This window comes from Orycteropus afer, unplaced genomic scaffold (genome assembly GCF_000298275.1).
Source record: "Orycteropus afer afer isolate SDZICR_OR568_19922 unplaced genomic scaffold, OryAfe1.0 scaffold00424, whole genome shotgun sequence".
NCBI lineage: Eukaryota > Metazoa > Chordata > Mammalia > Tubulidentata > Orycteropodidae > Orycteropus > Orycteropus afer.
Window position 1 is genome coordinate 2375591 of NW_006922011.1, and position 15415 is coordinate 2391005.

Genomic DNA, 15415 nt, shown 5'->3' on the forward strand with positions numbered 1-15415 from the left:
ATGGATAACCAAACTATGGTACATACACACAATGGACTACTATGCAACCCTAAAGAATAATGTAGAATCTGCAAAACACCACATAATGTGGATGAACTTGGAGGTCATTATGCTGAGTGAAATAAGTCAATCACAGAAGGACAAATATTGTATTAGTCCGTTATTGTAAAAGTCAAGGAAACGCTTATCTATGGAAGGACATTTTCTTTGTTGGTTACCTGGGGTGGGAGGGAGGGGAAGGAATACTGTTAGATAGAGATAATTTTTTATTTGAGTGAAGAGAAAGGCAATTTACCAAATGTGAATTATCAATATAGTGGCATTGAGGAAGAGAAAGACATAGAGAGATACTTGGGAAGTACAGATGACAAAGATGAACCCTTTTGCACATATAGTATGACATGGTCAATGAAGGCAAACACGGTACATAGGTGGATAGATGGGTGTATAGGCTAAACTATTAGGTATGCCTATGAAGTAGAGAGTGTACCCAAGAACATGTATAGTGTTGGCAGACAATGGTCCTACAACTTTATGTGTCTGATATGAATTCCCAAGTGTATAGTGGAGCTGACAAGGGGCAAGATTGTAGTCACTGGCTGGTCACAGCCAGCTACCCAGAAGGACCGAGTAGTTGAACCTGTGGGCTCGGGACCATAGGCGCAAAGGACATCAAGCTCAATTGGCATAACATACAATACAAAACATTGTTCCACCTCCTACTGTGGCAAGTAGCAACTGGGATCTTAAAAGCTTGCAAGCTACCATCTACATGCAACGATTGGTCTCTCCTCATCCAGAGCCAAGAAGAATGAAGAAAACCACAAATTCATGGAAACAATTAGTCCTAACAAGTGATATACCATCTGATCTGCAACCTATATGACTATGAGACCAGAAGAACTAGATGGTGCCCGGCTACCACTGTCATCCACTTGGAAGGGGATCTATGTAGGAGATCCTGGATAGACAGGGAGAACAATGTGGAACAAAACTCAAAATCGTTTGGAAAAAAAAGGGAGAACCAGGTTTGCTGGCCCGATAGAGCCTGGTGGAACCATTGAGACTATTGCCCCTAGCTGCCCTTCAAGTCTGGAATTGAATGCACATCTGTGGTTTCCAGCCAAACTGTAGACAAGCATATGAGTTGAACATTTACCTAGGTAGATACACTCCTTGGAGAAAACAAGTATGGGAGAAAAAAGGGCTGCTTATGCACAGGGAGACAGATCAGGGGGCAGGAGTGCATGGAAGGATGGACACAGGGTAACTATCGGGAGGAAGTAGGAGGGGAGATTTTGCATTGTGGCAAATTGTGGTCACTGTCATGAGACAAAGTTTATGTGAACTGCTGTATGGAAAGTGTATTTGCTCTGTAAATTTTCACCCAAATCACAATAAAAAGAAAGAAAATACAAGCCAAAGGAGAAGGAGACTGGTACTCAGTGATTGATCTTGCAAATGCCTTTTTCTCCATACCAATCTCGGAAAAGAGTCAGTCACAGTTTGCTTTCACATGGGAAGGCTCTCACTATACTTTCAGAATTTTGCCCCAAGGTTATTTGCATTCATCAGCTTACTGTCATGGCTTGGTTAGGAGAGACTTGGAGTTGCTGCAGATTTCAAGTATGGTGATAAATTACATTGATGATATTATGTTGATACCAAACACAGAAGAATAAGCTAGAGCAGATTTGAAAACAGTGTGACTCACATGACCAATAGAGGCTGGTTAATAAATCCAGCAAAAATCCAGGGCCCTGCCCAAGCAGTGAAATTCTTGGGAATAAGTTGTGCAGAAGCCACACATGGTATTCTACAGGTAATCAGATGTAATTACTGTCACTACCCACCTCCAAGACTAAGCAGGAAGCTCAAGGTTTAATTGCTTTACTTGGATTCTGGAGAACACATATTCCACATCTGGGGATATTGCTGGCTCCTATCCATAAAGCCACTAGGAGGAAAAGTACATTTGAATGGGGCCCAGAGCAACAACAGGCTATGTCTGAAATACAGAAAGCAGTCTCACTGTCCTTGCCTTTATGTCCTTATGATCCACATTCAGACATAATTTTGGAGGTGTCTTCTACAAGTGCTTATGCAGACTGGAACTTATGGCAAAATCCTGAGAATGCTGCCCTACAAAAACCATTGGGATTTTGGAATAGAAAGTTTCCAGATGCTGCAGCATGATACACACCATTTGAAAGGCAATTGCTTGCCTGCTATTGGGCATTGATTGAGACTGTTTCAATGACAGAAGGGCATAAAATTATTATGAGACCTGAAATACCCATAATGTCTTGGGTAATGGCAGAGAAACACTCTAATAAGAAAAGTGGTGCCCAAAATAGTTCCATAATAAAATGGAAATGGTTTATTCAAGAGCAAGCAACTGGAGGGGTGCAAGGAGGCACCTATCACATCCATGACATCACTTCCTCCTTTCCTGTACATCCTACACTGGAACCACCCAAGGAGCTGCCAGAACCCATTGCCACATGAACAGTGCCCAATTAACAACTTTCCATGGATCAAGAGAAGGCTGCTTGGTTCACAGATGGCAGCTCCAGGGTACATGGACAACAGCTGACATGGAAGCTACTGCATTTAGACCAGCAGATGGAAAGACCCTTATTGAAGAAGGTAAAAACAGGTCAGCCCAATGGGCTGAACTGCATGCTGTCTTCTTAGCTGTCATGGAAGAATTGGGTAATGGTGAGAGCCCATATGTTTGTATTTTGACTGATTCATGGGCAGTTGCCAATGGTCTGGCTATATGGTCAGGAAAATGGGCGATGGAAAATTGGACTATTAAGGGGACCCCTGTGTGGGGCATGGACCTATGGAAAGCACTCTGAGAGTTCAGAGGACACATTAGAGTAAGCCATGTCAATGCCCATCAGAAGAATCCCCTTCCTGGATCAGAAGGTGATTGGAATCAGCAAGTGGATATGTTTGTTAGTACACTCCCTTGAGGTGACCAATTGGGTTCATGAGATGAGTGGACATGGGGGTGCTGCAGCAATGCAGAGATGGGCTAAATCAAGGCACATCCCTCTTGCACCCTCTGAGGCACAAAATGCTAATAAGGTCTGCTCTGTCTGTCACCAAGAAAGACAGATGTTACAGATGGCTATGGGGCAGATTCCTCAGGGGGAAGGCCCTGTACATAGCTGGCAAGCCAATTATATAGGACCAATGACTCCAGTGACTCCAGGTGGCTGTAAATGGGTCCTCACAGGAATAGATACTTACTCTGGGCTGGGCTTTGCTTATCCTGTGATAGATGGAAATGCCAAAAACACCATTAAAGGATTGAAACAAAAGATACTGCACCAATTTGGGCCACCAAGTTATATTTCCTCTGACCAAGAAACACACTTTACATCCCATAGGGTGCAGCAGTGGGCCAAAAAACATCATATTAACTGGACATACTAGGTTGCATACCATCCTCAAAGTAATGGTTTAATAGAGATCTGGAATGGGCAATTGAAACATTTGTTGTCTAAAACTGGGGGAGATAAAGGCCTAAAGGGCTGGCTCTCATGCTTTCATGAATGTGTGCTCGTACTCAACATGAGTGGGGCAAAGGGAGGATCACCTCTCAACAGATTCCTATACTTTTCTGAGGGACCTAGGGAAGAAGGGGTGGGGTAGGATGCTGGTGCTACTGTACAATTTTTCTCCACATCACCTAACATTGCTTTCTTCCTTTCAGAATCTGTGGTGCCTGGACCTAGGATGCAGTTGCAGGTGCCAGAGGCTGAGGTAATCCCTAAGCAAGAAACTGTTTCTATACCTCTGAACCTGTATGCCAGAATTCCCAAGGGACTTATGGGATGGATTGTACTTTCTCCACATCTGACAAAACTAGCGCTGACAGTGAATGCTTCTGTCCTGCCTAGTGGTCAGGACAGAGTGAGGAGTCACCTGCAGGAATCCAGGTGAGGAGAGGGAACCCAAGCCGTGTCCCAAAGCAGCCAGGCAGGAAAGTGGGGAAAGGACAGAAAAGGCCAGAGGGACTGGGATAGAGAGAGGAGTCAGCCACAGGAATCCAGGTGAGGAGAGGGAACCCAAGCTATGACCCATAGTGGCAAGGTGGGAAAGAGGGAGAAAGGAGAGGAAAGGACAAAAGGACCGGGACAGAGTGAGGAATTAGCTGCAGGGAGCCAGGTAAGGGTGGTTGGAGAGATTTCCAACAGCTAAGGGAAACAAACTTGTCTGTCGGTTTCTCCTACTGTGGTGACATGTCGTTTTGAGTCTTGAGGCTGTGCCGCTGATGTTTCAAATTCAGTGGGGTGCACATGGTGCACAGGTATCAGCCCAACTTGCAGACTGAGACAGACTAGGAAGAAGGAAGAGGCAATCCACTTCTCAAAGAATTGGCCAGGGAAAACCTTATGAATAGCAAAGAAACACTGTCTGATACATTACTGTGCAACTTTATGAATAGTCCGGAAACACTGTCCAATACAGAGGAGGAGGATGAGTCACTTAGGTTAGAATGCTCTCAAAATAGAACTGGGACAGAGCTGCATCATCAGAGTAAACCCAGCCTTACTCATATGGATGTGGCACCACTCAAATTGAGGAGAAATAGCTACAAACATTGATTAATAATTGGAACATGGAATGGATGAAGTATGAATCTCGGAAAATAGGAAGTTGTCAAAAATGAAATGGAACACAAGAAGATTGATATGCTAGGCATTAGTGAGCTGAAATGGACTGGTTTTGGCCATTTTGAATCAGAAACCATATGATCTACTATGCCAGGAATGGCAGTTTGAAGAGGAATGGCATGGCATTCATCATCACAAAGGATGTTTCAAGATCTGTCCTGAAGTACAACATTGTCAGCGGTAGGATAATATCCACAAACCTACAAGGAAGATCCATTAATATGACTATTATTCAAATTTATGCACCAATGACCAAGCCAAAGATGAGAAAATTGAAGATTTTTATCAACTTCTGCAGCCTGAAATTGACCAAATATGCAATCAGGATGTGTTAATTATCATTGGTGACTGGAATGCAAAAGTTGGAAACAAAGAAGAATCACCAGTAGTTGGAGAATTTGGCCTTGGTGACAGAAATAATGCTGGAACTCACATAGTAGAATTTTACAAGACCAATGACTTGTTCATTGCAAACACCTTTTTCCAACAACACAAACGGTGGCAGGACATGTGGACTTCACCAGATGGACCACACAGGAATCAGATTGACTACATCTGTGGCAGGAGTTGATGAAAAAGCTCAATATCTTCAACCAAAACAAGGCAGGAGCTGATTGTGGAACAGACCATCAACTGCTCATATGCAAGTTCAACTTGAAATTGAAGGCAATTAAAACAAGTCCACGAAAGCCAAAATATGACCTTGAATATATTCCTCCTGAATTTAGAAACCATCTAAAGAATAGATTTGATGCAGTGAATACCAATGAGTGAAAACCAAAAGAATTGTGGGATGATATCAAGAACATCATCCATGAAGAAAGCAAGAGGTCACTAAAAGGAAAAGAAAAGAAGACCAAAATGATTGACAGAAGAGACTCTGAAACTTGTCCTTGAGCAGAGAGTAGCTAAAGCAAATGGAAGAAATGACAAGATAAAAGAGCTGAACCAAAAATTTAAAAGAGCAGCTCGAGAAGACAAAGCCAGTTACTATAATGAAATGTACAAAGACTTGGAGTTAGAAAACCAAAAAGGAAGAACACTCAGCATTTCTCAAAAATGCTGAAAGAATAGAGGAAAAATTTTAAGCCTCGAGTTGCAATATTGGAAGATTCTATGGGCAAAATATTGAATGATGCAGGAAACATCAAAAGAAGATGGAAGAAATACACAGAGTCACTGTCCTAAAAAGAACTGGTCGATCATCATCCATTCCAGGAGGTGGTATATGATCTAGAACCAATGGAATTAAAGGACGAAGTCGAAGCTGTGCTGAGGGAATTGGTGAAGAACAAGGATCTGGGAATTGATGGAATACCCATTGAGATATTTCAACAAATGAATGCCCTACTGGAGGCACTGACTCAGTTATGCCAAGAAATTTGTAAGACAGCTACCTGGCCAACTGAATGGAAGAGATCCATATTTGTGCCCATTCCAAAGAAAGGTGATCCCACAGAATTTGGAAATTATCAAACAAAATCATTAATATTGCACACAAGTAAGATCTTACTGAAGATAATTCAAAAATGGTTGCAGCAGTATATTGACAGAGAACTTCCTGAGGTGCAAACTGGATTCAGAAGAGGATATGGAAAAAGGGATATCATAGCTGCTGTCAGATGGATCTTAGCTCAAGGCAAAGAATACCAGAAAGATGTTTACTTATGTTTTATTGACTATGCAAAGGCATTTGATTGTGTGGATCATGACAAATTATGGATAACATTGAGAGGAATGGAATTCCCAAACACTTGATTGTACTCATGAGGAACCTGTACATTGACCAGGAGGCTGTCATTTGAATGGAACAAGGGGACACCACATGGTTTAAAGTCAAGAAGGAAGTGCATCAGGGTTGCATTCTTTCCCCATATTTATTCAATCTATATACTGAGCAAATAATCTGAGATGCTAGACTTTATGAAGTAAAACGTAGCATCAGGATTGGAGGAAGATATATTAACAACTTGAGATATGCTGATGTTATAACTTTGCTTGCTGGAAGTGAGGATGGCTTGAGGTGCTTACTGATGAAGATTGAAGAATACAGTCCACAGCATAGATTATGTCTCAATATAAGAAAACAAAAATCCTCATAACTGGACCAATAAGGAGCATCACGATAAATGGAGAAAAGATTGAGGTTGTCAAAGAATTCACATTGCTTGTTTCTACAATCGATGCCAATGGAAGCAGCAGTCAGGACATTAGATGATGTGTGGGACTAGGCAGGTCAGCTGTGAAGAAACTCTTTCTAGTGCTGAGTAGCAAAGATGTCTCCTTGAGGACTAAGGTGCACCTGACAAAAGCCATGATATTTTCAATCACCTCATATACATGTGAGAGCTGGACAATGAATAAGGAAGATTGAAGAAGAGTTGATGCTTTTGAGTTGTGATGCTGGTGAACAATGCTGAAAGTACCATGGACTGCTAAAAGAACTAACAGATCCATCCTGGAGGAAGTGCAGTCAAAATGCTCCTTAGAAGCGAGAATGGCCAGACTTCGTCTCACCCACTTTAGTCAGGTTGTCAGAAGGGACTATTCCCTGGAGAAGGATGTCATGTTTGGTAAGGTGGAGGGTTGACAAAAGAGGGGAAGGCCTTCAGTGAGATGGATTGACATGGTGGCTGAGACAATAGGCTCAAGTACAGCAAGAATCATGGAGCTGATGCGGGATTGGGCAGTGTTTTGTTCTGCTGTACATGGGGTTGCTATAAGTCAGAAACAACTTGACGGCACCTAACAGCAACAACAGCCCAGTGGTCGAGATAGCCCACTAGTTTTGTACCTGTGTAACCATACCCAGCATGAATAGGAGTGGACTAAGGAGGAAGCACTTGCTAGACTGATCTTGATATCAGTAATCTGGATAGGCACAACAGCTGAACTCGATGGCCCCTACCAAAGTGGGAAAGTCTAGGTAAAAATAAATGACGAATGTAAGGAAGGAGAAATAATAGCTGACGGTAAATGAATGAATAAATGGGTTATGCAACAGGGGAAATCCAACATTATGCTGATACCTAAAGATAGACTCCAAACAAAGGAATAATGTTGTCTCAGTTAAATATTATCAGATACCGTAAGGATGATAATGAGAAAAACTTTTGGATCAGATGGACAAATATAGCAGACCTGAATGACTGGTATCTGAATAATCTCACCCTTAGGACTCTTTGTCTTACTGAATGATGAATTGTCAATGACCTTGGGATCTCTAATATGATTGGGAGGGACAAATTAATATTTCAAGTATGAAAGGGCTAATGGCTAGAAGAGCCAGTGGGTGCAATGCAGTGAATTTCTTAATGTGACCCTTCTAGCCATTGTCCTCCATTCTGTGATGTATTGTAAATCTTATTATCCATGCCTGTTTGGGGTGGTGTGGTAGTTAAGTTTGGGTGTCAACTTGGCTGAGTATCTGGTAGTAATCATTCCCTATAATGACTGGCAATTGGCTCAGTGGTGGGATTTGCCTTGAACTGCTGATTTTAAAGCCATCCACTTGGGTTATTTCTGTCAAGCAACACAGGTGGAATGTATCTTGTGTCCTGCCTTGCTGGAGGGTATAATTCAAATCACCACTCTTAGCTTCCTTGGGGTTATACCTACAAATCTCCTGGGAAAGTTTGCCCTCCTCTTGCTCGGTTCTGTGTTTTGGTTAATCCTCATTTCACCCCTGGATGTGGGACAGCAGCCATCATCTGATCTGCTAATGGAGGTTCATCAAACCCCGAGAATTGAGAGGATCCTCCAGACCCACTCATGGTCCTGGGACTCACCATCCTGCCAGCCTCCACCACTATTATGTGAGATGATCCCTTGGGTGTCTGTGAGTTCTGTGAGGCATTACAGTGAAAAACAGAACCCTAAGATGGGGGAAAGTAGTTGGAGGAGGAGGAGGATTTAATATCTGAAATGATGGAGTGGCATGGTAGTTTGGACATTTGGGACATCTTAAGCCTCCACCTCATATGGACCTGTCTTTTGCTGATCTTTCTGAGAGAGATGTTTCAAGCAGACAGTGTATTTCTTCCATATTCTTTTTTTTTTTTTTTTTTTATTGTGATTTGGGTTGAATTTTACAAAGAAGATACATTTTACATTCAACGGTTCAAACACATTTTGTTTTGTGACACTCATTACAGTCCCCACAATGTAACTCCTCTCCTCCTACTTCTTCCCTGTAATCATCCTTTCTCTGTGTCCCTCTCACCTATGCCTTCCTACTGCTTTTGATGCTTCCTACATCATTCAATATTTGGCCCATACGATCCTTCAGTATTATAAGTTGAGGCTTCAATTCTATTTTTAGTTCTTTGAGCTTGAGAAATGCCCAGTATATTCTTCCTTTCTGGTTTTCTAACTCCAGATCTTTGCACATTTCATTATAATATTTTACTTTGTCTACATCACTATTTCTTCCCATTCATTTTAGTTATTTCCCATACAGGAGCAAGTTTCAGAGTATCTTCTGACATCTATTTTGGTCTTCTCTTCCTTTCCTGTCTTTTTAATGACCTTTTGCTTTCTTTATGTATATGATGTTCTTGATGTCATCGCATGATTCATCTGATCTTTTGTCATTGACATTCAGCACATCAAGTCAGTTCTTCAGATGGTCTCTAAATTCAAGTGGAATATAATCAACCAAGTAGCTAGATTATATAAAGAAGAACACAGCATCAGAATTGGAGGAATACTCATTAACAACCTGCGGTACACAGATTACACAACCTTGCTTGCTGAAGTGAAGATAGCTTGAAGCATTTACTGATGAAGATTAAACGCTATAATCTACAGTAGGGATTACACATCAACATAAAGATAAAATAAAAATCCTCACAACTGGACCAAGAAGCAGAATCACAATAAATGGAGAAAAGGTTGTCAAAGATTTCATTTTACTTGGATCCACAATTGACACCTAAGGAAGCAACAGTCAAGATATCAGATATTGTACTGCAGTAGGCAAATCTGCTTCAAAAGCCTTTTTTGAAGTCCTAAAGAGCAAAAGTATCACTTTGAAGACTAAAGTGTGCCCAACCCAAGCTATATTTTCAACTGCCTCATATGCATGTAAAAGCTGTACAGTGAATAAGGATGACAGAAAAGTTGATGCTTTTGAAATGTAGTGTTGGCGACTCATTGCTATCAAGTCAAATCTGACTCATAGCAATCCCTCCTTGGTTTTCCAAGGTGGTATCTCTACGGAAGTAGATTGCCCAGCACTATGCCACCAGAGCTCCCTGAAAATACCATGGACTGCCAGAAGAATGAACAAATCTGTCCTAGAAAAGTACACCCAGAACACTCCTAGGAAGGTGAGAATAGGCAGACCTTGTCTCATCTACTTTGGTCATGTTGTCAGAAGGGACCATTTCCTGGAGAAGAATATCATGCTTGGTAAAGTGGAGGGCCAGCAAAAGCAGAGAAGACCCTCAACAAGATGGACTGACACAGTGACTGCAACAAGGGACTCAAATATAGCAAAGATCATGAGGATGGCGCACTACCAGACAATGTGTTTCATTCTGTTGTACATAGGGTTGCTATGAGTCAGAGTTTACTCAACAGCACCTAACAACAACAAAAAAATTATTTTGGCTCTTTCAAATTCATATTTATTTATTTTTTTGTCTTCGGTTTAAACTTTCCTGTGAGTAACTGATGGTCTGTTCCACAGTTACCCTCTGCTCTTGTTTTGGCTGATGATATGGAGCTTTCCATCATCTCTTTCCATAGATGAGTCAGTTGATTCCTGTGTATTCCGTCTGGCAAGATCCACATGTACAGTTGCCATTTATGTTACTGAAAACAAATATTTGCAATGAGAAAGTCATTGGTTCAACAAAATCCTATCATGCACTCTCTGGTGTCATTTCTGTCATTAATGCCATATTTCCCAACTACAGATGCTTCCTCATTGTTATCAACTCTTACTTTACAATCGTAAATAATCACTAGTGCAGCCTAGTTGCCTGTTTGGTCAATTTTAGACTGCAGAAGTTGATAAATATCTTCAATTTCTTCATCTTGGCTTTCGAGTTGCTACATCAAGTTGAATAATAGTAGTGTTAATCAGTCTTCCTTGTAGATGTATGAATATTATCCTAGCATTAACAGCATTGTACTTCAAGATAAATCTTGAAATATTATTTTTGACAATGAATGTGGCCACCTTCCTCTTCAATTTATAATTTTTGGTTTTGGCATAGTAGACCATATGATTGTCCAACTCAAAATGACCAATTTCAGTCCATTTCAGCTCACTAATGCCCAGGATATCAATCTTATGCAATCTGTTTCATTTTAAAAAACTTCCAGTCTTCCTAGATTCATTTTTCATACATTCCACATTCTGATCATTATGAATATTTGTAGCTGTTTCTTTTCATTTTGAGTTGTGCTACATCAACAAATGAAGGTTTTGAAAACTTTATTCCATCCATGTCATTAATGTCAACTTTACTTTGAGAAACAGACCTTGCTTAATTGTATTTTGACTGCCTTCTGCTTGAGACCCTCATCTTCCAACACTGTATCAGAGAATCCTTCACTGTTTATTCATAAGATTTTCAGTAGGCAATTTTTTTCAGAAGTGAACTGCCATGTCTTTCTTCCTAGTCTATCTTAGCCTGGAAACTCCCCTGAAACCTGTCCACCATTGGTGAACCTTCTAGTATTTGAAATATAGGTGGAATACCTTCCAGTATCACAGCAACAAGAAGATCACCTCAGTATGACAAACTGACATATGAGTGGTGGGACTATAATTTTAGGAGCAAAACATCTGGCCCTTTTGGTGTATTGCCTAAGGTATTTGCCAACCAGAAGTCTGGTGGTTCAAGCCCACCAGCTCCTCCTTGGAAAGTAGATTGGGTAATCTATTTCTGTAGAGATACACCACCTTGGAAACCCAAGGAAGGGTCACTGTGAGTCACATCAACTTGATGGCAGTGAATTTTTTGTTTTGTATTTTGGTTATAAATGTGAAAATTGAAACTAAGAATTTTATTAAGGGACTTGCTCCTAATCACCTAGTAGAACTGGATTGGAATCTACAATTTCTGGCTCCAGCTAACTTTCCACTAAGCAACACCATACATCAATTTTTTTTAAATTTCATATAAATTCATAGAAATGCATTATAATAATTCTCTTTTATATTCATTTACATAGATACATTTTTTCCTTTACTTCCTTTCTATTATGATTGCATTTTTGTCTTTGAAGGTAGATTTTTATTATTTTTTTCAAATTATTTCTAAGTCCATCTTCACTCTGTGTTTTGGAATTTTTCAATTTTAATCACTTTATTACTTGCCAGATTTTATAAATACAGAGGAATTAAATCATCTTTAATTTCACTTGGATTACATGCAGGTTTATAATCACATTATACCTTTAATTAAACTGGAAATTAACTTTTCACTACTTTATTATCTATTCATTCAATTGCAAGCTGTTCATCTTACATTTAGATTTTTTTCCAGAAATGGAAAATTATGAAGCAATGTCTAGGTCCAATTTTTTTCCCCATGAGTTATCTCTTTGGGATCCTTTGTTTATGTTGATGTGATAGAACTGATTGGAATGCAGGGCTATTTCCAACTAAGAGTGGCAGGGATAAAGACTCAGTTTTTAAGGTTGTGTTTGTTTGTTTTGGGTACTAGACCTGGGCCTTGATGGTAAAGACAATATGATGCAAAGGACTCAACAATTATCAATCTTTTCACTGTCTTCTCTTCATATAATAGGTATTTCTGACACTGCCTTTCTCTTAGCTGGGATGCTTACTATTTATCACAAATCTGGATTCATGGATTAACACAAAAGGCTCATCTAATTTGACTGATAAAATTCAAACATGAACCCCAGGGAATTGGAAACCTAGTCCAGGATAGTCCAGTATTAAATAAAGCCACTCCTAAGAAGGAAGGTTGGGCAATCTACTTCCATAGTAATGCTGCCTTGGAAACCCAAGGAGGGGTCGCTATAATTCAAGTCCGACTCGAAGGCACAGAACAACAACTTAACAATAAACAATTTGCAGGAGACAATAAATCAGAATTTGTTACTGTATAAACAAAATCAAAACCACTGCTTTCATGTCAATATCAACTTATAGCTAGAATAGAACTAACTATACAATAGGATGTCCAAGACTGTCAGTCTTTAGGGAAGCACATGGTCACATCTTTTTCCTGTGGCACAGCTAATGGGTTTGAAATTCCAACCTTTCAGTTAGCATCTGAGTGCTTAACCACTGTGCTGTCAAGGCTCCTTTACTTACTGGAGAATAAATATAAACAAAGAATTAAGGACTAATTTGCCATATGTAACTTACTGAGTATAGACCTAGGCAATGGACCCAAAATATAGTTTATCCTAGATATAAAAAGGCAAACTTTCACATGCTCTTCTCAAAATTATAGTCAGAGTTATCTTTTGGATATACCCTAAAAATATAAGATTAATTTTCTTTTTAGTAAATTTTAAGCCAAATATCCCTCTATAACTGCATATCCAGTGAGGAAGAGATGGGTGTCTTTTATCTGTTCGTTGATTTTTAACCTCTCTGTATATTTTTCTATCCAGTATCACAATTTTAGGTGAGCTGTTCAGTCTATTAATAATAATATTAGTATTAATAATAAAGGAGTTGTGTTTAAATCTACTGTCTTGCTATTTATTTTCTCTTTGTTTCAATGATTCTGCATTCCTTTGCTCCTCCATTCTTTGGGGTCAACCACACATTTTTGAGTATTTAATTTTTTTGTTTTGGCTTTTTAGCTTTTTCTTCTTTTTAATTTCCAAAAACAAACCACCACCAATAAGTTGATTCCGACTCATAGAGACTCTATAGGACAGAGCAGAACTGCCCCATAGGGTTTCCACACTATAAAGCTTTACAGAAGCAGACTGGCTCATTGTTCTCCCACAGAGTGTCTGGTGGGTTTGAATAGCTGACATTTTGGTTAGCAGTCCAATGTTTTAACCACAGTGCCACCAGAGTTCCTTTTGTTTGTATTTAGGGATGACAATATACATCCATAACTTATCAAAGCCTACCTCAAGTTAATACCACACCTCGGAAGGAAGATGGGACAATCTACTTCCGTAGTGACACTGCCTCGGAAACCCAAGGAGGGGTCACTATGAGTTGGGTCCGACTCGACAGCACATAATAACAACAACAACAAAATGTAATATGTGACTCCATGGAAGAAAGACCTGGTGATCTGCTCCCACAAAGATTATGACAAGAAAACTCTATGGGACAGTTCTACTCTGTCACAAAAGGTCACCGTGAGTTGAAATCTACTTGACGGCTCTTAACAACATTACATATAACATACCCCCCCCCCAAAAAAAAAAAAAAACCCTCACTTCCACCAAGTTGAATCTGACTCTTAGTGACCCTTATTATATTTCTAAGCTGCAAATTTTTATGGAAGCAGATGGTCTCATCTTTCTTCCACAGAGCAGCTTGTGGGTATGAACTACTTTTGGTTAGCAACCAAATGCCTTAATCACTATCCCACCAGAGTTCCTACATATAATATAGCAGCTTTAAGCCAGTACCATTGCACTTATTTCCACCCATTATTTTTCCTTTGTTTTATATTTTACTTTTTTTTAAAAGTTGAAATACATTTCTGTTATTTTTGCTTTGTACAGTCAATCCCCTTTCACATAAATATTTTTCCTTCTGCACTTATCCACATACAATTCTCAGTCATCTTCATTGTTTTCCATTTACCCAAATTACCATCTTGCATCACTTCTATTCAGTCTAAAGAACTTCATTTAAGTTTTTTGTTCTCTGAATTGACGAGTGATGATATTTTCTAAATTTTATCTGAAAATTATTTACTTCGTTATCATTTTGAAAGATATTTTTGTTGGATGTATAACTCTAAATTGAGAGTTATTTTTTGGGGGGCAGGGATCATCAGTTTAACATTTAAAGATGTTATTCCATTGTAACATGATCTTCATGTTTTCATATGAGAAATCAATTGTGTTCATGTTCTTCTATTTATAATGTCTTTTTTTTCTCCAGATGCTTTTAAAATTTCTCTCTTATTTTCAGAGTTTGAATATAATTGCCTAGGTAAAATCCATTCTTTTTTATTGTTCAGTGGTCACTGTGTGGCTAGACCAGTTACTTATTATTCTATTGGACATTTGGCCTTTTTGACTATCATAAATGAGACACCAATTAACATTCTTGTACACTACTTTTTATAAACATATTTGTTCATTTCTCTTGGTTAAAATCCTCTGAATGAAATCTAAGTGTCATGGAAGAGGTATATGTGGTAGTTAAGCTTGTGTGTCAACTTGACTGGACCTTGAGTGGCTGGGTGGATGGATGTAGTTATTCTCCATGGTGAGAATGTCAATCAATTCCATGGTGGAATCTACTGAGCAGCTGAGTAGCTGCTTAAGGGATGTGGTCTGCTTCCAGTTAGTGTATAAGAAGCAGCTTTGAGGAAGGTCTCTAGCTTTTTGGCATGCTTGAACCCTCCATGTAGCCGAGTCTTCATTCAACAGCCTGACATGGTTTGACAATTTTGGGACTTTCAATGGACTCGAATCAAAGGCCTGATGTGTGGCTTGGTAATATCGGGACTGTGCCTTTTCTCTTGTCGACTTGGGGTTTGTCAGCCTCAGCAGCCAGCAGTTGCCTCAGTGAAGAGATGCCTTCA